This window comes from Schistocerca piceifrons, chromosome 5, assembly GCF_021461385.2.
Source record: "Schistocerca piceifrons isolate TAMUIC-IGC-003096 chromosome 5, iqSchPice1.1, whole genome shotgun sequence".
In the NCBI taxonomy this organism is placed as follows: Eukaryota; Metazoa; Arthropoda; class Insecta; order Orthoptera; family Acrididae; genus Schistocerca; species Schistocerca piceifrons.
In genome coordinates, this window is record NC_060142.1 from 112,304 (window position 1) to 135,916 (window position 23,613).

The following is a 23,613-nucleotide window of genomic DNA, read 5'->3' on the forward strand; positions in this document are numbered from 1 at the left end:
TGCGATGCAATTTCTGTGTTTCGTCGTCATTAAGAAGGTCCAATGGATCCAGTAAACCTGAAGTGAAACATCGGAATCTATAACTAGTGTCACAGGAATGGTTCAAAACATAGACTGTAAGAAGAGTCTTTTTTCTTGTACTCAAGTCGGCATTGTGCCTTTTGTATTTAATTCCGATGCAATTTCTGTGTTTCATCGTCAATAAGAAGGTCACAGGGATAGAGTAAACCTGAAGTGAAGCATCGTAATCTATAACTAGTGTCACAGGAATGGTTCAAAACATAAATAGTAAGAAGAGCCCGTTTTGTTGTACTTAAGTCGGCATTGTGCCATTTGTATTTAATTCCGATGCAATTTTCTGTCTTTCGTCGTCAGTAAGAAGGTCCAAGGGATAGAGTAAACCTGAGGTGAAGCATCGGAATCTAAAACCGGTCTAACAGGAAAGGGTTCCAAAAGCATAGACAGTAAGTAGAGCCAGTCTTCTTGTACTTGAGTCGGCATTGTGCCTTTTGTATATAATTCCGATGCAATTTCTGTGTTTCATCGTCAATAAGAAGGACAGACGGATTTAGTAACCCCTGAAGTGAAGCATCGGAATCTATAACTAGTGTCACAGGAATGGTTCAAAACATAGACACTAAGAAGATTCGGTTATCTTGTACTTAAGTCGGAATTGTGCCTTTTCTATTTAATTCCATTGCATATTCTGTGTTTCCGTCGTCAGTAAGAACTCCTAATGGATACAGTAAACCTGAAGACAAGCATCGGAATCTAAAACTGGTCTTACTGGGAAGGTTCAAAACATAGACAGTAAGAAGAGCCAGTCTTCATGTACTTGAGTCGGCATTGTGTCTTTTGTATTTAATTCCGATGCAATTTCTGTGTTTCGTTGTCAATAAGAAGGTCCAAGGGATACAGTAAACCTGAAGTGAAGCATCGGAATCTAAAAGCGGTCTCACAGGAAAGGTACAAAACATAGACTGTAAGAAGAGCCAGACCTCTTGTACTTGGGTCGGCATTGTGCGTTTTGAACTTAATTCCGATGCAATTTCTGTGCTTCATCGTCAATAAGACGGTCGGAGGGATACAGTAAACCTGAAGTGAAGCATCGGAATCTATAACTAGTGTCACAGGAATGGTTCAAAACATAGACAGTAAAAAGGGTCAGTCTTCCTGTACTTAAGTCGCATTGTGCCTTTTGTATCTAATTAAGTTGCAATCTCTGTGTTTCATCGTCAATAAGAATGTCAGAGTGATACAGTACACCTGAAGTGAAGCATCGGATTCCATAACTAGTGTCACAGGAATGGTTCAAAACATAGACAGTAAGAAGTGTCAGTCTTCTTGTACTTAAGTCGGCATTGTGCCTTTTGTATATAATTCCATGCAATTTCTGTGTTTCATCGTCAATAAGAAGGTCAGTGGGATACAGCAAATCTGAAGTGAAGCATCGGAATCTATAACTAGTGTCACAGGATTGGTTCAAAACATAGACAGGAAGAAACGCCAGTTTTCTTGTATTTAAGTCGGCATTGATAATTTTCTATTTAATTCCGAGGCAATATCTGTGTTTCATCGTCAATAAGAAGGTCAGAGGGATACAGTAAACCTGAAATGAAGCATCGGAATCTATGACTAGTGTCACAGGAATGGTTCAAGACATTGAGAGTAAGAAGAGTCAGTCTTTTTCTACTTAAGTTGGCATTGTGCCTTTTGTATTTAATTCCGATGCATTTTCTGTGTTTCATCGTCAATAAGAAGGTCAGAGGGATACAGTACACCTGAAGTGAAGCATCGGAATCTATAACTCGTGTCACGGGAAAGGTTCAAAACATAGACAGTAAGAAGAGCCAGCCTTCTTGTCCTTGAGAGGCCATTGTGGCTTTTGTATTTAATTCCGATGAAATTTCTGTCTTTGGTCGTCAATGAGAAGGTCAGAGGGATACAGTAAACCTTAAGTGAAGACTCGAAATCTAAAACTAGTGTCACAGGAATGGTTCAAAACATAGACAAGAAGAAAAGCCAGTCTTCTTGTACTTGAGTCGGCATTGTACCTTTTGTATTTAATTCCTATGCAATTTCTGCGCTTCATCGTCAATACGACGGTCAAGGGGGATACAGTAAACCTCATGTGAGGCATCGGAATCAATAACTAGTGTCACAGGAATGGTTCAAAACATAGACAGTTAGAAGAGTCAGTCCTCTTTTTTCTTAAGTCGCCATTGTACCTTTTGTATTTAATTCCGATGCAATTTCTGTGATTGATCGTCAATAGGAACGTCAGCTGGATACAGTAAATCTGAAGTGAAGCATTGGAATCTATAACTCGTGTCACGGGAATGGTTCAAAACATAGACTGTAAGAAGGGTCAGCCTTCTTGTACTTGAGTGGCCATTGTGCCTTTTGTATTTAATTCCGATGAAATTTCTGTGTTTGATCGTCAATGAGAAGGTCAGAGGTATACAGTAAACCTTATGTGAAGCATCGAAATTTAAAACTACTGTCACAGGAATGGTTCAAAACATAATCAGTAGGAAGTGTCAGTCTTCTTGTACTTAAGTCGGCATTGTGCCTTTTGTATTTAATTCCGATGCAATTTATTTGTTTCATCGTCAATAAGAAGGTCAGAGGGATACAGTAAAACTGAAGTGATGCATCGGAATCTATAACTAGTGTGACAGGAATGGTTCAAAACATAGACAGGAAGAAAGGCCAGTTTTCTTGTATTTAAGTCGACATTGATAATTTTCTATTTAATTCCGATGCAATTTCTGTGTTTCGTCGTCACTAAGAAGGTCCAAGGGATACAGTAAACCTGAAGTGAAGCATCGGAATCTAAAGCGGTCTCACAGGAAAGGTACAAAACATAGACAGTAAGAAGAGCCAGACCTCTTGTACGTGGGTCGGCATTGTGCGTTTTGAACTTAATTCCGATGCAATTTCTGTGCTTCATCGTCAATAAGACGGTAGGAGGGATACAGTAAACCTGAAGTGAAGCATCGGAATCTATAACTAGTGTCACAGGAATGTTTCAAACATAGAGAGTAAGAAGAGTTAGTTTTCTTGTACTTAAGTCGGCATTGTGCCTTTTGTATTTAATTCCGAAGCAATTTCTGTGTTTCATCGTCAATAAGAAGGTCAGAGGGATACAGTAAACCTGAAATGAAGCATCGGAATCTATGACTAGTGTCACAGGAATGGTTCAAGACATTGACAGTAAGAAGAGTCAGTCTTTTTCTACTTAAGTTGGCATTGTGCCTTTTGTATTTAATTCCGATGCAATTTCTGTGTTTCATCGTCAATAAGAAGGTCAGAGAGATACAGTACACCTGAAGTGAAGCATCGGAATCTATAACTAGTGTCACAGGAATGGTTCAAAACATAATCAGTAGGGAGTGTCAGTCTTCTTGTACTTAAGTCGGCATTGTGCCTTTTGTATTTAATTCCGATGTAATTTTTGTGTTTCATCGTCAATAAGACGGTCAGAGGGATACAGTAAACCTGAAGTGAAGCATCGGAATCTATAACTAGTGTCACAGGAATGGTTGAAAACATTGGCAGTAAGAAGAGTCAGTCGTCTTGTACTTAAGTCGGCATTGTGCCTTTTGTATTTACTTTAGACGCAATTTCTGTGTTTCATCGTCAATAGGAAGGTCAGAGGGATACAGTAAACCTGAAGTGAAGCATCGGAATCTATAACTAGTGACACAGGAATGGTTCAAAATATAGAGAGTAAGAAGAGTCAGTCTTCTTGTACTTAAGTCGGCATTGTGTCTTTTGTATATAATTCCGATGCAATTTCTGTGTTTCATCGTCAATTAGAAGGACAGAGGGATACAGTAAACATGAAGTGATGCATCGGAATCTATAACTAGTGTCACAGGAGTGGTTCAAAGCATAGACAGTCAGAAGAGCCAGTCTTCTTGTACTTGAGTCAACATTAATCCTTTTGTATTTAATTCCGATGCAATTTCTGTGTTTCATCGTCAATAAGAGGGCCTAAGGGATACAGTAAACCTGAAGTGAAGCATCGGAATCAATAACTAGTGTCACAGGAATGGTTCAAATCATAGACAGTAAGAAGAGCCAGTCTTCTTGTACTTAAGTTAGCATTGCGCCTTTTGTATTTAATTAAGATGCAATTTCTGTGTTTCATTGTCAATGAGGAGGTCAGAGGGATACAGTAAACCTGAAGTGAAGCATCGGAATCTATAACTAGTGTCACAGGAATGGTTAAAAACATAGACCGTAAGAAGAGTCAGTCTTCTTGTACTTAAGTTAGCATTGTGCCTTTTGTATTTACTTAAGATGCGATTTCTGTGTTTCATCGTCAGTGAGGAGGTCAGAGGGATACAGTAAACCTGAAGTGAAGCATCGGAATCTATAACTAGTGTCACAGGAATGGTTCAAAACATAGACAGTAAGAAGAGCCAGTCTTCTTGTACTTGAGCCGGCATTGTTGCTTTTGTATTTAATTCCGAGCAATTTCTGTGTTTCATCGTCAATAAGAAGGTCAGAGGGATACAGTAAACCTGAAGTGAAGCATCGGAATCTATAACTAGTGTCACAGGAATGGTTCAAAACATAGACAGTAAGATGAGTCAGTTTTCTTATACTTAAGTCGGCATTGTGCCTTTTGTCTTTAACTCCGATGCAATTTCAGTGTTTCATCGTCAATAAGAAGGTCAGAGGGATACAGTAAACCTGTAGTGATGCATCGGAACCTATAACTAGTGTCACATTAATGGTTCAAAACATAGACAGTAAGGAGAGTCAGTTCCCGTGTATTTAAGTCGGCATTGTGCCTTTTCTATTTAATTGCGATGCAATTTCTGTGTTTCGTCGTCATTAAGAAGGTCCAATGGATCCAGTAAACCTGAAGTGAAACATCGGAATCTATAACTAGTGTCACAGGAATGGTTCAAAACATAGACTGTAAGAAGAGTCTTTTTTCTTGTACTCAAGTCGGCATTGTGCCTTTTGTATTTAATTCCGATGCAATTTCTGTGTTTCATCGTCAATAAGAAGGTCACAGGGATAGAGTAAACCTGAAGTGAAGCATCGTAATCTATAACTAGTGTCACAGGAATGGTTCAAAACATAAATAGTAAGAAGAGCCCGTTTTGTTGTACTTAAGTCGGCATTGTGCCTTTTGTATTTAATTCCGATGCAATTTCTGTCTTTCGTCGTCAGTAAGAAGGTCCAAGGGATAGAGTAAACCTGAGGTGAAGCATCGGAATCTAAAACCGGTCTAACAGGAAAGGTTCAAAGCATAGACAGTAAGTAGAGCCAGTCTTCTTGTACTTGAGTCGGCATTGTGCCTTTTGTATATAATTCCGATGCAATTTCTGTGTTTCATCGTCAATAAGAAGGACAGACGGATTTAGTAACCCTGAAGTGAAGCATCGGAATCTATAACTAGTGTCACAGGAATGGTTCAAAACATAGACACTAAGAAGATTCGGTTATCTTGTACTTAAGTCGGAATTGTGCCTTTTCTATTTAATTCCATTGCATATTCTGTGTTTCGTCGTCAGTAAGAACTCCAATGGATACAGTAAACCTGAAGTCAAGCATCGGAATCTAAAACTGGTCTTACTGGGAAGGTTCAAAACATAGACAGTAAGAAGAGCCAGTCTTCATGTACTTGAGTCGGCATTGTGTCTTTTGTATTTAATTCCGATGCAATTTCTGTGTTTCGTTGTCAATAAGAAGGTCCAAGGGATACAGTAAACCTGAAGTGAAGCATCGGAATCTAAAAGCGGTCTCACAGGAAAGGTACAAAACATAGACTGTAAGAAGAGCCAGACCTCTTGTACTTGGGTCGGCATTGTGCGTTTTGAACTTAATTCCGATGCAATTTCTGTGCTTCATCGTCAATAAGACGGTCGGAGGGATACAGTAAACCTGAAGTGAAGCATCGGAATCTATAACTAGTGTCACAGGAATGGTTCAAAACATAGACAGTAAAAAGGGTCAGTCTTCCTGTACTTAAGTCGGCATTGTGCCTTTTGTATCTAATTAAGTTGCAATCTCTGTGTTTCATCGTCAATAAGAATGTCAGAGTGATACAGTACACCTGAAGTGAAGCATCGGATTCCATAACTAGTGTCACAGGAATGGTTCAAAACATAGACAGTAAGAAGTGTCAGTCTTCTTGTACTTAAGTCGGCATTGTGCCTTTTGTATATAATTCCCATGCAATTTCTGTGTTTCATCGTCAATAAGAAGGTCAGTGGGATACAGCAAATCTGAAGTGAAGCATCGGAATCTATAACTAGTGTCACAGGATTGGTTCAAAACATAGACAGGAAGAAACGCCAGTTTTCTTGTATTTAAGTCGGCATTGATAATTTTCTATTTAATTCCGAGGCAATATCTGTGTTTCATCGTCAATAAGAAGGTCAGAGGGATACAGTAAACCTGAAATGAAGCATCGGAATCTATGACTAGTGTCACAGGAATGGTTCAAGACATTGAGAGTAAGAAGAGTCAGTCTTTTTCTACTTAAGTTGGCATTGTGCCTTTTGTATTTAATTCCGATGCATTTTCTGTGTTTCATCGTCAATAAGAAGGTCAGAGGGATACAGTACACCTGAAGTGAAGCATCGGAATCTATAACTCGTGTCACGGGAAAGGTTCAAAACATAGACAGTAAGAAGAGCCAGCCTTCTTGTCCTTGAGAGGCCATTGTGGCTTTTGTATTTAATTCCGATGAAATTTCTGTCTTTGGTCGTCAATGAGAAGGTCAGAGGGATACAGTAAACCTTAAGTGAAGACTCGAAATCTAAAACTAGTGTCACAGGAATGGTTCAAAACATAGACAAGAAGAAAAGCCAGTCTTCTTGTACTTGAGTCGGCATTGTACCTTTTGTATTTAATTCCTATGCAATTTCTGCGCTTCATCGTCAATACGACGGTCAGGGGGATACAGTAAACCTCATGTGAGGCATCGGAATCAATAACTAGTGTCACAGGAATGGTTCAAAACATAGACAGTTAGAAGAGTCAGTCCTCTTTTTCTTAAGTCGCCATTGTACCTTTTGTATTTAATTCCGATGCAATTTCTGTGATTGATCGTCAATAGGAACGTCAGCTGGATACAGTAAATCTGAAGTGAAGCATTGGAATCTATAACTCGTGTCACGGGAATGGTTCAAAACATAGACTGTAAGAAGGGTCAGCCTTCTTGTACTTGAGTGGCCATTGTGCCTTTTGTATTTAATTCCGATGAAATTTCTGTGTTTGATCGTCAATGAGAAGGTCAGAGGTATACAGTAAACCTTATGTGAAGCATCGAAATTTAAAACTACTGTCACAGGAATGGTTCAAAACATAATCAGTAGGAAGTGTCAGTCTTCTTGTACTTAAGTCGGCATTGTGCCTTTTGTATTTAATTCCGATGCAATTTATTTGTTTCATCGTCAATAAGAAGGTCAGAGGGATACAGTAAAACTGAAGTGATGCATCGGAATCTATAACTAGTGTGACAGGAATGGTTCAAAACATAGACAGGAAGAAAGGCCAGTTTTCTTGTATTTAAGTCGACATTGATAATTTTCTATTTAATTCCGATGCAATTTCTGTGTTTCGTCGTCACTAAGAAGGTCCAAGGGATACAGTAAACCTGAAGTGAAGCATCGGAATCTAAAAGCGGTCTCACAGGAAAGGTACAAAACATAGACAGTAAGAAGAGCCAGACCTCTTGTACGTGGGTCGGCATTGTGCGTTTTGAACTTAATTCCGATGCAATTTCTGTGCTTCATCGTCAATAAGACGGTCGGAGGGATACAGTAAACCTGAAGTGAAGCATCGGAATCTATAACTAGTGTCACAGGAATGTTTCAAACATAGAGAGTAAGAAGAGTTAGTTTTCTTGTACTTAAGTCGGCATTGTGCCTTTTGTATTTAATTCCGAAGCAATTTCTGTGTTTCATCGTCAATAAGAAGGTCAGAGGGATACAGTAAACCTGAAATGAAGCATCGGAATCTATGACTAGTGTCACAGGAATGGTTCAAGACATTGACAGTAAGAAGAGTCAGTCTTTTTCTACTTAAGTTGGCATTGTGCCTTTTGTATTTAATTCCGATGCAATTTCTGTGTTTCATCGTCAATAAGAAGGTCAGAGAGATACAGTACACCTGAAGTGAAGCATCGGAATCTATAACTAGTGTCACAGGAATGGTTCAAAACATAATCAGTAGGGAGTGTCAGTCTTCTTGTACTTAAGTCGGCATTGTGCCTTTTGTATTTAATTCCGATGTAATTTTTGTGTTTCATCGTCAATAAGACGGTCAGAGGGATACAGTAAACCTGAAGTGAAGCATCGGAATCTATAACTAGTGTCACAGGAATGGTTGAAAACATTGGCAGTAAGAAGAGTCAGTCGTCTTGTACTTAAGTCGGCATTGTGCCTTTTGTATTTACTTTAGACGCAATTTCTGTGTTTCATCGTCAATAGGAAGGTCAGAGGGATACAGTAAACCTGAAGTGAAGCATCGGAATCTATAACTAGTGACACAGGAATGGTTCAAAATATAGAGAGTAAGAAGAGTCAGTCTTCTTGTACTTAAGTCGGCATTGTGTCTTTTGTATATAATTCCGATGCAATTTCTGTGTTTCATCGTCAATTAGAAGGACAGAGGGATACAGTAAACATGAAGTGATGCATCGGAATCTATAACTAGTGTCACAGGAGTGGTTCAAAGCATAGACAGTCAGAAGAGCCAGTCTTCTTGTACTTGAGTCAACATTAATCCTTTTGTATTTAATTCCGATGCAATTTCTGTGTTTCATCGTCAATAAGAGGGCCTAAGGGATACAGTAAACCTGAAGTGAAGCATCGGAATCAATAACTAGTGTCACAGGAATGGTTCAAATCATAGACAGTAAGAAGAGCCAGTCTTCTTGTACTTAAGTTAGCATTGCGCCTTTTGTATTTAATTAAGATGCAATTTCTGTGTTTCATTGTCAATGAGGAGGTCAGAGGGATACAGTAAACCTGAAGTGAAGCATCGGAATCTATAACTAGTGTCACAGGAATGGTTAAAAACATAGACCGTAAGAAGAGTCAGTCTTCTTGTACTTAAATTAGCATTGTGCCTTTTGTATTTACTTAAGATGCGATTTCTGTGTTTCATCGTCAGTGAGGAGGTCAGAGGGATACAGTAAACCTGAAGTGAAGCATCGGAATCTATAACTAGTGTCACAGGAATGGTTCAAAACATAGACAGTAAGAAGAGCCAGTCTTCTTGTACTTGAGCCGGCATTGTTGCTTTTGTATTTAATTCCGAGCAATTTCTGTGTTTCATCGTCAATAAGAAGGTCAGAGGGATACAGTAAACCTGAAGTGAAGCATCGGAATCTATAACTAGTGTCACAGGAATGGTTCAAAACATAGACAGTAAGATGAGTCAGTTTTCTTATACTTAAGTCGGCATTGTGCCTTTTGTATTTAACTCCGATGCAATTTCAGTGTTTCATCGTCAATAAGAAGGTCAGAGGGATACAGTAAACCTGTAGTGATGCATCGGAACCTATAACTAGTGTCACATTAATGGTTCAAAACATAGACACTAAGAAGATTCGGTTATCTTGTACTTAAGTCGGAATTGTGCCTTTTCTATTTAATTCCATTGCATATTCTGTGTTTCGTCGTCAGTAAGAACTCCAATGGATACAGTAAACCTGAAGTCAAGCATCGGAATCTAAAACTGGTCTTACTGGGAAGGTTCAAAACATAGACAGTAAGAAGAGCCAGTCTTCATGTACTTGAGTCGGCATTGTGTCTTTTGTATTTAATTCCGATGCAATTTCTGTGTTTCATCGTCAATAAGAAGGTCAGAGTTATATAATAAACCTGAAGTGAAACATCGGAATCTATAACTAGTGTCACAGGCATGGTTCAAAGCACAGACAGTAAGAAGAGTCAGTTTTCTTATACTTAAGTCGGCATTGTGCGTCCTGTATTTAACTCCGATGCATTTTCTGTGTTTCATCGTCAATAAGAAGGTTAGAGGGATAAAGTAAACCTGAAGTGATGCATCGGAATCTATAACTAGTATCACAAGAATGGTTCAAAACATAGATATTAAGAAGAGTCTGTTTTCTTGTACTTAAGTCGGCATCGTGCTTTTTCTATTTAATTCCGCTGCAATTTCTGTGTATTTCGTCGTCAATAAGAAGGACCAAGGGATACAGTAAACCTGAAGTGAAGCATCGGAATCTATAACCGGTCTCACAGGAATGGTTCAAAACATAGACAGTTAGAAGAGCCAGACTTCTTGTACCTGAGTCGGCATTGTGCCCTTTGTATTTAATTCCGATGCAATATCTGTGTTTCAACGTCAATAAGACGGACAGAGGGATACAGTAAACCTGAAGTAAAGCGTCAGAATCTATAACTAGTGTCACAGGAATGGTTCAAAACATAGACAGTATGGAGAGCCAGTCTTCTTGTACTTGAGCCGGCATTGTTGCTTTTGTATTTAATTCCGAGCAATTTCTGTGTTTCATCGTCAATAAGAAGGTCAGAGGGATACAGTAAACCTGAAGTGAAGCATCGGAATCTATAACTAGTGTCACAGGAATGGTTCAAAACATAGACAGTAAGATGAGTCAGTTTTCTTATACTTAAGTCGGCATTGTGCCTTTTGTACTTAACTCCGATGCAATTTCAGTGTTTCATCGTCAATAAGAAGGTCAGAGGGATACAGTAAACCTGAAGTGAAGCATCGGAATCTATAACTAGTGGCACAGCAATGGTTCAAAACATAGACAGTAAGATGAGTCAGTTTTCTTATACTTAAGTCGGCATTGTGCCTTTTCTATTTAATTGCGATGCAATTTCTGTGTTTCGTCGTCATTAAGAAGGTCCACTGTATCCAGTAAACCTGAAGTGAAACATCGGAATCTATAACTAGTGTCACAGGAATGGTTCAAAACATAGACAGTAAGAAGAGTCAGTTTTCTTGTACTCAAGTCGGCATTGTGCCTTTTGTATTTAATTCCGATGCAATTTCTGTGTTTCATCGTCAATAAGAAGGTCACAGGGATAGAGTAAACCTGAAGTGAAGCATCGTAATCTATAACTAGTGTCACAGGAATGGTTCAAAACATAAATAGTAAGAAGAGCCCGTTTTCTTGTACTTAAGTCGGCATTGTGCCTTTTGTATTTAATTCCGATGCAATTTCTGTCTTTCGTCGTCAATAAGAATGTCCAAGGGATACAGTAAACCTGAGGTGAAGCATCGGAATCTAAAACTGGTCTAACAGGAAAGGTTCAAAGCATAGACAGTAAGTAGAGCCAGTCCTCTTGTACTTGAGTCGGCATTGTGCCTTTGTATTTAATTCCGATGCAATTTCTGTGTTTCATCGTCAATAAGAAGTTCAGAGGGATTGAGTAAACCTGAAGTGAAGCATCGGAATCTACAACTAGTGTCACAGGAATGGTTCAAAACATAGACAGTAAGAAGAGTCAGTTTTCTTGTTCTTAAGTCGGCATTGTGCCTTTTCCATTTAATTCCGACGCAATTTCTGTGTTTCATCGTCAATAAGAAGGTCCATGGGATACTGTTAACCTGAAGTCAAGCATATGAATCTAAAACTGGTCTCACCGGAAAGATTCAAAACATAGACAGTAAAATGAATCAGTTTTCTTGTACTTAAGTCGGCATTGTGGCTATTGTATTTCATTCCGATGTAATTTCTGTATTTCATCGTCAATAAGAAGGACAGACGGATACAGTAAACCTGAAGTGAAGCATCGGAATCTATAACTAGTGTCACAGGAATGGTTCAAAACATAGTCACTAAGAAGAGTCGGTTTTCTTGTACTTAAGTCGGCATTGTGCCTTTTCTATTTAATTCCATTGCATATTCTATGTTTCGTCGTCAGTAAGAAGGTCAATGGATACAGTAAACCTGAAGTCAAGCATCGGAATCTAAAACTGGTCTTACTGGGAAGGTTCAAAACATAGACAGTAAGAAGAGCCAGTCTTCTTGTACTTGAGTCGGCGTTGTGTCTTTTGTATTTAATTCCGATGCAATTTCTGTGTTTCATCGTCAATAAGAAGGTCAGAGTTATATAATAAACCTGAAGTGAAACATCGGAATCTATAACTAGTGTCACAGGGATGGTTCAAAGCACAGACAGTAAGAAGAATCAGTTTTCTTATACTTAAGTCGGCATTGTGCGTTTTGTATTTAATTCCGATGAATTTTCTGTGTTTCATCGTCAAAAAGAAGGTCAGAGGGATAAAGTAATCCTGAAGTGATGCATCGGAATCTATAACTAGTGTCACAGGAATGGTTCAAAACATAGATATTAAGAAGAGTCTGTTTTCTTGTACTTAAGTCGGCATTGTGCTTTTTCTATTTAATTCCGCTGCAATTTCTTTGTTTCATCGTCAATAAGAAGGTCAGAGGGATACAGTAAACCTGAAGTGAAGCATCGGAATCTAACACCGGTCTCACAGGAAAGGTTCAAATCATAGACAGTAAGAAGAGCCAGACTACTTGTGCCTGATTCGGTATTGTGCCTTTTGTGTTTAATTCCGAAGCAATTTCTGTGTTTCATCGTCAATAAGACGGTCAGAGGGATACAGTAAACCCGAAGTGAAGCATCGGAATCTATAACTCGTGTCACGGGAATGGGTTGAAACATAGACAGTAAGAAGGGTCAGTTTTCTTATAGATAAGTCGTCATTGTGCGTTTTGTATTTAATTCCGATGCAATTTCTGTGTTTCATCGTTAATAAGAAGGTCAGAGGGATTCAGTAAACCTGAAGTGAAGCATCGGAATCTATGACTAGTGTCACAGGAATGATTCAAAACATTGAGAGTAAGATGAGTCAGTCCTCTTGCAATTAAGTCGGCATTGTGCTTTCTGTAAATAATTCCGAAGCAATTTCTGTGTTTCGTCGTCAATAAGAAGGTCAGAGGGATACAGTAAACCTGAGGTGAAGCATCGGAATCTATAACTAGTGTCACAGGAATGGTTCCAAACATAGACAGTAAGAAGAGCCAGTCTTCTTGTACTTGAGTTAACATTGTTCCTTTTGTATTGAATTCCGATGCAATTTCTGTGTTTCATCGTCAATAAAAAGAACAGAGGGATACAGTAAACCTCAAGTGAAGCATCGGAATATATATCTAGTGTCACAGGAATGGTTGAAAAAATAGACAGCAAGAAGAGTCAGTCTTCTTGTACTTAAGTTAGCATTGTGCCTTTTGTATTTAATTAAGATGCAAATTCTGTGTTTCATCGTCAATGAGGAGGTCAGAGGGATACAGTAAACCTGAAGTGAAGCATCGGAATCTAAATTTAGTATCACAGGAATGGTTCAAAACATAGACTGTAAAAAGAGCTAGTCTTCTTGTCCTTGAGTCGGCATTGTTCCTTTTGTATTTAATTCCGATGCAATTTCTGTGTTTCATCTGCAATACGAAGGTCAGAGGGATACAGTGAAAACGAAGTGAAGCATCGGAATCTATAACTAGTGTCACAGGAATGGTTCAAAACATAGACAGTAAGAAGAGTTAGTTTTCTTGTACTTAAGTCGGCATTGTGCCTTTTGTATTTAATTCCGATGCAATTTCTGTGTTTCATCGTCAATAAGAAGGTCAGCTGGATACAGTAAACTTGAAGTGAAGCATCGGAACCTATAACTAGTGTCACAGGAATAGTTCAAATCATAGACAGTAAGAGGAGTCAGTCTTCTAGTACTTGAGACGGCATTGTGCCTTTTCTATTTAATTCCGATGCTATTTCTGTGTTTCATCGTCAATAAGAAGGTCAGAGGGATACAGTAAACCTGAAGTGAAGCATCGGAATCTATGACTAGTGTCACAGGAATGATTCAAAACATTGAGTGTAAGATGAGTCAGTCTTCTTGTACTTAAGTCGGCATTGTGCCTTTTGTATATAATTCCGATGCAATTTCTGTGTTTCATCGTCAATAAGAAGGTCAGAGCGATACAGTAAACCTGAGGTGAAGCATCGTAATCTATAACTAGTGTCAAAGGAATGGTTCAAAGCATAGACTGTAAGAAGAGCCAGTCTTCATGTACTTGAGTCAACATTGTTCCTTTTGTATTTAATTCCGATGCAATTTCTGAATTTCATCGTCAATAGGAGGGTCAGAGGGATACAGTAAACCTGAAGTGAAGCATCGGAATCTATAACTAGTGTCACAGGAATGGTTAAAAGCATAGACAGTAAGAAGGGTCAGTCTTCTTGTACTTAAGTCGGCATTGTGCCTTTTGTATTTAATTAAAATGCAATTTCTGTGTTTCATCGTCAATAAAATGAACAGAGGGATACAGTAAACCTAAAGTAAAGCATCGGAATCTATAACTAGTGTCACAGGACTTGTTCAAAGCATAGACAGTAAGAAGAGGAAGTCTTCATGTACTTAAGTAAGCATTGTGCCTTTTGTATTTAATTAAGATGCAAATTCTGTGTTTCATCGTTAATAAGAAGGTCAGAGGGATTCAGTAAACCTGAAGTGAAGCATCGGAGTCTAAATTTAGTGTCACAGGAATGGTTCAAAACATAGACTGTAAGAAGAGCTAGTCTTCTTGTCCTTGAGTCGGCATTGTGTCTTTTGTATTCAATTCCGATGCAATTTCTGTGTTTCACGGTCAATAAGAAGGTCAGCTGGGTACAGTAAACTTGAAGTGAAGCATCGGAACCTATAACTAGTGTCACAGGAATAGTTCAAAGCATAGACAGTAAGAAGAGTCAGTCTTCTAGCACTTCAGACGGCATTGTGCCTTTTCTATTTAAATCCGATGCAATTTCTGTGTTTCATCGTCAATAAGAAGGTCAGAGGGATACAGTAAACCTGAAGTGAAGCATCGGAATCTATGACTAGTGTCACAGGAATGATTCAAAACATTGAGAGTAAGATGAGTCAGTCTTCTTGTACTTAAGTCGGCATTGTGCCTTTTGTATATAATTCCGATGCAATTTCTGAGTTTCATCGTCAATAAGAAGGTCAGAGGGATACAGTAAACCTGAGGTGAAGCATCGTAATCTATAACTAGTGTCAAAGGAATGGTTCAAAACATAGACAGTAAGAAGAGACAGTCTTCATGTACTTGAGTCAACATTGTTCCTTTTGTATTTAATTCCGATGCAATTTCTGTATTTCATCGTCAATAGGGAGGTCAGAGGGATACAGTAAACCTGAAGTGAAGCATCGGAATCTATAACTAGTGTCACAGGAATGGTTAAAAGCATAGACAATAAGAAGGGTCAGTCTTCTTGTACTTAAGTCGGCATTGTGCCTTTTGTATTTAATTAAAATGCAATTTCTGTGTTTCATCGTCAATAAAATGAACAGAGGGATACAGTAAACCTAAAGTAAAGTATCGGAATCTATAACTAGTGTCACAGGACTTGTTCAAAGCATAGACAGTAAGAAGAGGAAGTCTTCATGTACGTAAGTAAGCATTGTGCCTTTTGTATTTAATTAAGATGCAAATTCTGTGTTTCATCGTTAATAAGAAGGTCAGAGGGATTCAGTAAACCTGAAGTGAAGCATCGTAATCTAAATTTAGTGTCACAGGAATGGTTCAAAACATAGACTGAAAGAAGAGCTAGTCTTCTTGTCCTTGAGTCGGCATTGTTCCTTTTCTATTTAATTCCGATGCAATTTCTGTGTTTCATCTGCAATCAGAATGTCAGAGGGATACAGTGAAAATGAAGTGATGCATCGGAATCTATAACTAGTGTCACAGGAATGGTTCAAAACATAGACAGTAAGAAGAGTTAGTTTTCTTGTACTTAAGTCGGCATTGTGCCTTTTGTATTTAATTCCGATGCAATTTCTGTGTTTCATCGTTAATAAGAAGGTCAGAGGGATTCAGTAAACCTGAAGTGAAGCATCGGAATCTATGACTAGTGTCACAGGAATGATTCAAAACATTGAGAGTAAGATGAGTCAGTCTTTTTGTACATAAGTCGGCATTGTGCCTTTTGTATTTCATTCCGATGCAATTTCTGTGTTTCACCGTCAATAAGAAGGTCAGCTGGATACAGTAAACTTGAAGTGAAGCATCGGAACCTATAACTAGTTGCACAGGAATAGTTCAAAGCATAGAGAGTAAGAAGAGTCAGTCTTCTAGGACTTGAGACGGCATTGTGCCTTTTCTATTTAATTCCGATGCAATTTCTGTGTTTCATCGTCAATAACACGGTCAGAGGGATACAGTAAAACTGAAGTGAAGCTCTGGAACCTATAACTAGTGTCACGGGAATGGTTCAAAACAGAGACAGTAAGAAGAGTCAGTCATCTTGTATTTAAGTCGGCATTGTGCCTTTTGTATTTAATTACGATGCAATTTCTGTGTTTCATCGTCAATAAAAAGAACATAGGGATACAGTAAACCTGAAGTGAAGCATCGGAATCTATAACTAGTGTCACAGGAATGGTTCAAAACATAGAGAGTAAAAAGAGTTAGTTTTCTTGTACTTAAGTCGGCATTGTGCCTTTTGTATTTAATTCCGATGCAATTTCTGTGTTTCATCGTCAATAAGAAGGTCAGAGGGATACAGTAAACCTGAAGTGAAACATCGGAATCTATGACTAGTGTCACAGGAACGATTCAAAACATTGAGAGTAAGATGAGTCAGTCTTTTTGTACATAAGTCGGCATTGTGCCTTTTGTATTTAATTCCGATGCAATTTCTGTGTTTCATCGTCAATAAGAAGGTCAGAGGGATATAGTAAACCTGAAGTGAAGCAGCGGAATCGATAACTAGTGTCACAGGAATGGTTCAAACATAGACAGTAAGAAGAGTCAGTCTTCTTGTACTTAAATCGGCATTGTGCCTTTTGTATATAATTCCGATGCAAATTCTGTGTTTCATCGTCAATAAGAAAGTCAGATGGATACAGTAAACCTGAGGTGAAGCATCGGAATCTATAACTAGTGTCACAGGAATGGTTAAAAGCATAGACAGTAAGAAGAGTCAGTCTTCTTGTACTTAAGTCGGCATTGTGCCTTTTGTATTTAATTAAAAAGCAATTTCTGTGTTTCATCGTCAATAAAATGAACAGAGGGATACAGTAAACCTAAAGTAAAGCATCGGAATCTATAACTAGTGTCACAGGACTTGTTGAAAGCATAGACAGTAAGAAGAGCTAGTCTACATGTACTTAAGTAAGCATTGTGCCTTTTGTATTTAATTAAGATGCAAATTCTGTGTTTCATCGTCAATGAGGAGGTCAGAGGGATACAGTAAACCTGAAGTGAAGCATTGGAATCTATAACTAGTGTCACAGGAATGGTTCAAAACATAGACAGGAAGAAGAGTCAGTTTTCTTGTACTTAAGTCGGCATTGTGCCTTTTCTATTTAATTCCGATGCAAATTCTGTGTTTCGTCGTCACTAAGAAGGTCCAAGGGATACAGTAAACCTGAAGTGAAGCATCGGAATCTATAACTAGTGTCACTGGAGTGGCTCAAATCATAGACAGTAAGAAGAGTCAGTCTTCTAGTACTTGAGTTGGCTTTGTGCCTTTTGTATTTAATTCCGATGCAATTTCTGTGTTTCATCGTCAATACGATTGTCAGAGGGATACAGTAAAACTAAAGTAAAGCATCGGAATCTATAACTAGTGTCACGGGAATGTTTCAAATCATAGACAGTAAGAAAAGTCTGTCTTCTTGAACTTAAGTCGGCATTGTGCCTTTTCTTTTTAATTCCGATGCAATTTCTGTGTTTCATCGTCAATACGATTGTCAGAGGGATACAGTAAAACTAAAGTGAAGCATCGGAATCTATAACTAGTGTCACAGGAATGGTTCAAAACATTGACAGTAAGAAAAGTCTGTCTTCTTGAACTTAAGTCGGCATTGTGCCTTTTGTATTTAATTCCGATGCTATTTCTGTGTTTCATCGTCAATAAGAAGGTCACCTGGATACAGTAAACTTGAAGTGAAGCATCGGAACCAATAACTAGAGTCACAGGAATGGTACAAAGCATAGACAGTAAGAAGAGTCAGTCTTCTTGTACTTAAGTCGGCATTGTGCCTTTTGTATTTAATTAAGATGCAATTACAGTATTTCAACGTCAATGAGAAGGTCAGAGGGATACAGTAAACCTGAAGTGACGTATCGGAATCGATAACTAGTGACACAGGAATGGTTCAAAACATTGAGAGTAAGAAGAGTCAGTCTTTTTGTACTTAAGTCGGCATTGTGCCTTTTGTATTTAATTCCGATACAATTTCTGCATTTTTCGTCAATAAGAAGGTCAGAGATATACAGAAAACCTGAAGTGAAACATCGGAATCTATAACTAGTGTCACAGGAATGGTTCAAAACATAGACAGTAAGAAGAGTCACTCTTCTTGTACTTTAGTTGGCATTGTGCCTTTTGTATTTAATTCCGATGCAATTTCTGTGTTTCATCGTCAACAGGAAGGTCAGCTGGATACAGTAAACCTGAAATGAAGCATCGGAATCTATAACGAGTGTCACAGGAATGGTTCAAAACATAGATATTAAAAAGGGTCTGTTTTCTTGTACTTAAGTAGGCATTGTGCCTTTTCTATTTAATTCCGTTGCAGTTTCTGTGTTTCGTCGTCGATAAGAAGGTCCAACTGATACAGTAAACCTGAAGTGAAGCATCGGATTCTATAACTCGTGTCACGGGAATGGTTCAAAACATAGACAGTAAGAAGAGCCAGCCTTCTTGTACTTGAGTGGCCATTGTGCCTTTTGTATTTAATTCCGATGAAATTTCTGTGTTTGATCGTCAATGAGAAGGTCAGAGGGATACAGTAAACCCAAAGTGAAGCATCGGAATCTATAACTAGTGTCTCAGGAATGGTTCAAAACAAAGACAGTAAGAAGAGCCAGCCTTCTTGTACTTGAGAGGCCATTGTACATTTTGTATTTAATTCCAATGAAATTTCTGTGTTTGATCGTCAATGAGAAGGTCAGAGGGATACAGTAAATCTGAAGTGATGCATCGGAATCTATAACTAGTGTCACAGGAATGGTTCAAAACAGAGACAGTAAGAAGAGTCAGTCTTCTTGTACATAAGTCGGCATTGTGCCTTTCGTATTTAATTCCGATGCAATTTCTGTGTGTCATCGTCAACAGGAAGGTCAGCTGGATACGGTAAACCTGAAGTGCAGCATCGGAATCTATAACTCGTGTCACGGAAATGGTTCAAAACATAGACAGTAAAAAGAGCCAGCCTTCTTGTACTTGAGTGGCCATTGTGCCTTTTGTATTTAATTCCGATGAAATTTCTGTGTTTGATCGTCAATGAGAAGGTCAGAGGGATACAGCAAACCTGAAGTGAGGCGTCGGAATCTGAAACTAGTGTCACAGGAATGGTTCAAAACATAGGCAGTAGGAAGTGTCAGTCTTCTTGTACTTAAGTCGGCATTGTGCCTTTTGTTTTTAATTCCGATGCAATTTCTGTGTTTCATCGTCAATATGTCGGTCAGAGGGGTACAGTAAACCTGAAGTGAAGCATCGGAATCTATAACTAGTGTCACAGGAATGGTTCAAAACATAGACAGTAAGAAGAGTCAGTCTTCTTGTACTTAAGTCGGCATTGTGCCTTTTGTATTTAATTAAGATGCAATTACAGTATTTCAACGTCAATGAGAAGGTCAGACGGATACAGTAAACCTGAAGTGACGTATCGGAATCGATAACTAGTGACACAGGAATGGTTCAAAACATTGAGAGTAAGAAGAGTCAGTCTTTTTGTACTTAAGTCGGCATTGTGCCTTTTGTATTTAATTCCGATACAATTTCTGCATTTTTCGTCAATAAGAAGGTCAGAGATATACAGAAAACCTGAAGTGAAACATCGGAATCTATAACTAGTGTCACAAAAATGGTTCAAAACATAGACAGTAAGAAGAGTCACTCTTCTTGTACTTTAATCGGCATTGTGCCTTTTGTATTTAATTCCGATGCAATATCTGTGTTTCATCGTCATTATGAAGTTCAGAGGGATACAGTAAACCTGAAGTGAAGCATCGGAATCTATAACTAGTGTCACAGGAATGGCTCAAAACATAGACAGTCAGAAGAGCCAGTCTTCTTGTACTTAAGTCGGCATTGTTCCTTTTGTATTTAATTCCGATGCAAGTTCTGTGTTTCATCGTCAATAAGGAGGTCAGAGGGATACAGTAAACCTGAAGTGAAGCATCGGAATCTATAACTAGTGTCACAGGAATGGTTTAAAGCATAGACAGTAAGGAGAGTCAGTCTTCTTGTACTTAAGTCGGCATTGAGCCTTTTGTACTTAATTAAGATGCAATTTCTGTGTTTCATCGACAATAAGAAGGTCATAGGGATACAGTAAACCTGAATTGAAGCATCGGAATCGATAACTAGTGTCACAGGAATGGTTCAAAGCATAGACAGTAAGAAGAGTCAGTCTTCTTGTATTTAAGTCGGCATTGTGCGTTTTGTATTTAATTCCGATGCGATTCCTGTGTTTCATCGTCAATAAGAAGGTCAGCTGGGTACAGTAAACCTGAAGTGAAGCAACGGAATCTATAACTAGTGTCACAGGAATGGTTCAAAACATAGATATTAAAAAGAGTCTGTTTTCTTGTACTTAAGTAGGCATTGTGCCTTTTCTATTTAAATCCGATGCAATTTCTGTGATTCATCGTCAATAAGAAGGTCAGAGGGATACAGTAAAAATGAAGTGAAGCAACGGAATCTATAACTAGTGTCGCAGGAATGGTTCAAAACATAGATAGTAAGAAGAGTTAGTTTTCTTGTACTTAAGTTGGCATTGTGCCTTTTGTATTTAATTCCGATGGAATTTCTGTGTTTCATCGTCAATAAGAAGGTCAGAGGGATACAGTAAACCTGAAGTGAAGCATCGGAATCTATGATTAGTGTCACAGGAATGGTTCAAAACATTGAGAGGAGGAAGAGTCAGTCATTTTGTACTTAAGTCGGCATTGTGCCTTTTGTATTTAATTCCAATGCAATTTCAGAATTTCATCGTCAATAAGAAGGTCAGAGGTATACAGTAAACCTGAAGTGAAGCATCGGAATCTATAACTAGTGTCACAGGAATGGTTCAATGCAAAGAAATTAAAATGAGTCTGTTTTCTTGTACTTAAGTAGGCATTGTGCCGTTTCTATTTAATTCCGATGCAATTTCTGTGTTTCGTCGTCAATAAGAAGGTCCAAGGGATACAGTAAACCTGAAGTGAAGCATCAGAATCTAACACCGGTCTCACAGGAAAGGTTCAAATCATAGACAGTAAGACAAGCCAGACTTCTTGTACCTGATTCGGTATTGTGCCTTCTGTATTTAATTCCGAAGCAATTTCTGTATCCATCGTCAATAAGACGGTCAGAGGGATACAGTAAACCCTAAGTGAAGCATCGGAATCTATAACTCCTGTCAAAGGAATGCTTCAAATCATAGACAGTAAGAAGAGCCAGCCTTCTTGTACTTGAGTGGCCATTGTGCTTTTTTATTTAGTTCCGATGAAATTTCAGTGTTTGATCGTCAATGAGAAGGTCAGAGGGATACAGTAAACCTGAAGTGATTCATCGGAGTCTATAACTAGTGTCACAGGAATGGTTAAAAGCATAGACAGTAAGAAGAGTCAGTCTTCTTGTACTTAAGTCGGCATTGTGCCTTTTGTATTTAATTAAAATGCAATTTCTGTGTTTCATCGTCAATAAAATGAACAGAGGGATACAGTAAACCTAAAGTAAAGCTTCGGAATCTATAACTAGTGTCACAGGACTTGTTCAAAGCATAGACAGTAAGAAGAGCCAGTCTTCATGTACTTAAGTAAGCATTGTGCCTTTTGTATTTAATTAAGATGCAAATTCTGTGTTTCATCGTCAATGAGGAGGTCCGAGGGATACAGTAAACCTGAAGTGAAGCATCGGAATCTAAAACTAGTGTCACAGGAATGGTTCAAAACATAGACAGTAAGAACAGCCAGTCTTCTTGTACTTGAGTTGGCATTGTTCTTTTTGTTTTTAATTCCGATGCAATTTCTGTGTTTCGTCGTCAATAAGAAGGTCAGCTGGATACAGTAAACCTGAAGTGAAGTATCGGAATCTATAACTAGTGTCACCGGAATGGTTCAAAACATAGACAGGAAGAAGAGTCAGCTTTCTTGTACTTAAGTCGGCATTGTGCCTTTTCTATTTAATTCCGATGCAAATTCTGTGTTTCGTCGTCACTAAGAAGGTCCAAGGGATACAGTAAATCTGAAGTGAAGCATCGGAATCTAAAACCGGTCTCACAGGAAAGGTTCAAAACATAGACAGTAAGAAGAGCCAGACTTCTTGTACTTGAGTCGGCATTGTGCCTTTTGTATTTAATTCCGATGCAATTCCTGTGTTTCATCGTCCATAAGACGGTCTGAGGGATACAGCAAACCTGAAGTGAAGCATCAGAATCTATAACTAGTGTCACAGGAATGGTTCAAAATATAGACAGTAAGAAGAGTCAGTCTTCTTGTACTTGAGTCGGCATTGTTCCTTTTCTTCTTAATTCCGATGCAATTTCTGTGTTTCGTCGTCACTAAGAAGGTCCAAGGGATACAGTAAACCTGAAGTGAAGCATCGGAATTTAAAACCGGTCTCACAGGAAAGGTTCAAAACATAGGGAGTAAGAAGAGCCAGACTTCTTGTACTTGAGTCGGCATTGTGCCTTTTTAATTTAATTCCGATGCAATTTCTGTGTTTCATCGTCAATAAGACGGTCAGATGGAGACAGTAAACCTGAAGTGAAGCATCGGAATCTATAATTAGTGTCACAGGAATGGTTCAAAACATAGACAGTAAGAAGAGTCAGTCTTCTTGTACTTGAGTCAACATTGATGCTTTTGTATTTAAACCCCAAGCCAATTTCTGTGTTTCATCGTCAATAAAAAGAACAGAGGGATACAGTAAACCTGAAGTGAAGCATCGGAATCTATAACTAGTGTCACAGGAATGGTTCAAACATAGACAGTAAGAAGGGTCAGTCTTCTTGTACTTAAGTTAGCATTGTGCCTTTTGTATTTAAATAAGATGCAAATTCTGCGTTTCATTGTCAATGAGGAGGTCAGAGGGATACAGTAAACCTGAAGTGAAGCATCGGAATCTAAAACTAGTGTCACAGGAATGGTTCAAAACATAGACACCAAGAAGAGCCATTCTTCTTGTACTTGAGTCGGCATTGTTCCTTTTCTATTTAAATCCGATGCAATTTCTGTGATTCATCGTCAATAAGAAGGTCAGAGGGATACAGTAAAAATGAAGTGAAGCAACGGAATCTATAACTAGTGTCGCAGGAATGGTTCAAAACATAGACAGTAAGAAGAGTTAGTTTTCTTGTACTTAAGTTGGCATTGTGCCTTTTGTATTTAATTCCGATGGAATTTCTGTGTTTCATCGTCAATAAGAAGGTCAGAGGGATACAGTAAACCTGAAGTGAAGCATCGGAATCTATGATTAGTACCTCAGGAATGGTTCAAAACATTGAGAGGAGGAAGAGTCAGTCACTTTGTACTTAAGTCGGCATTGTGCCTTTTGTATTTAATTCCAATGCAATTTCAGTATTTCATCGTCAATAAGAAGGTCAGAGGTATACAGTAAA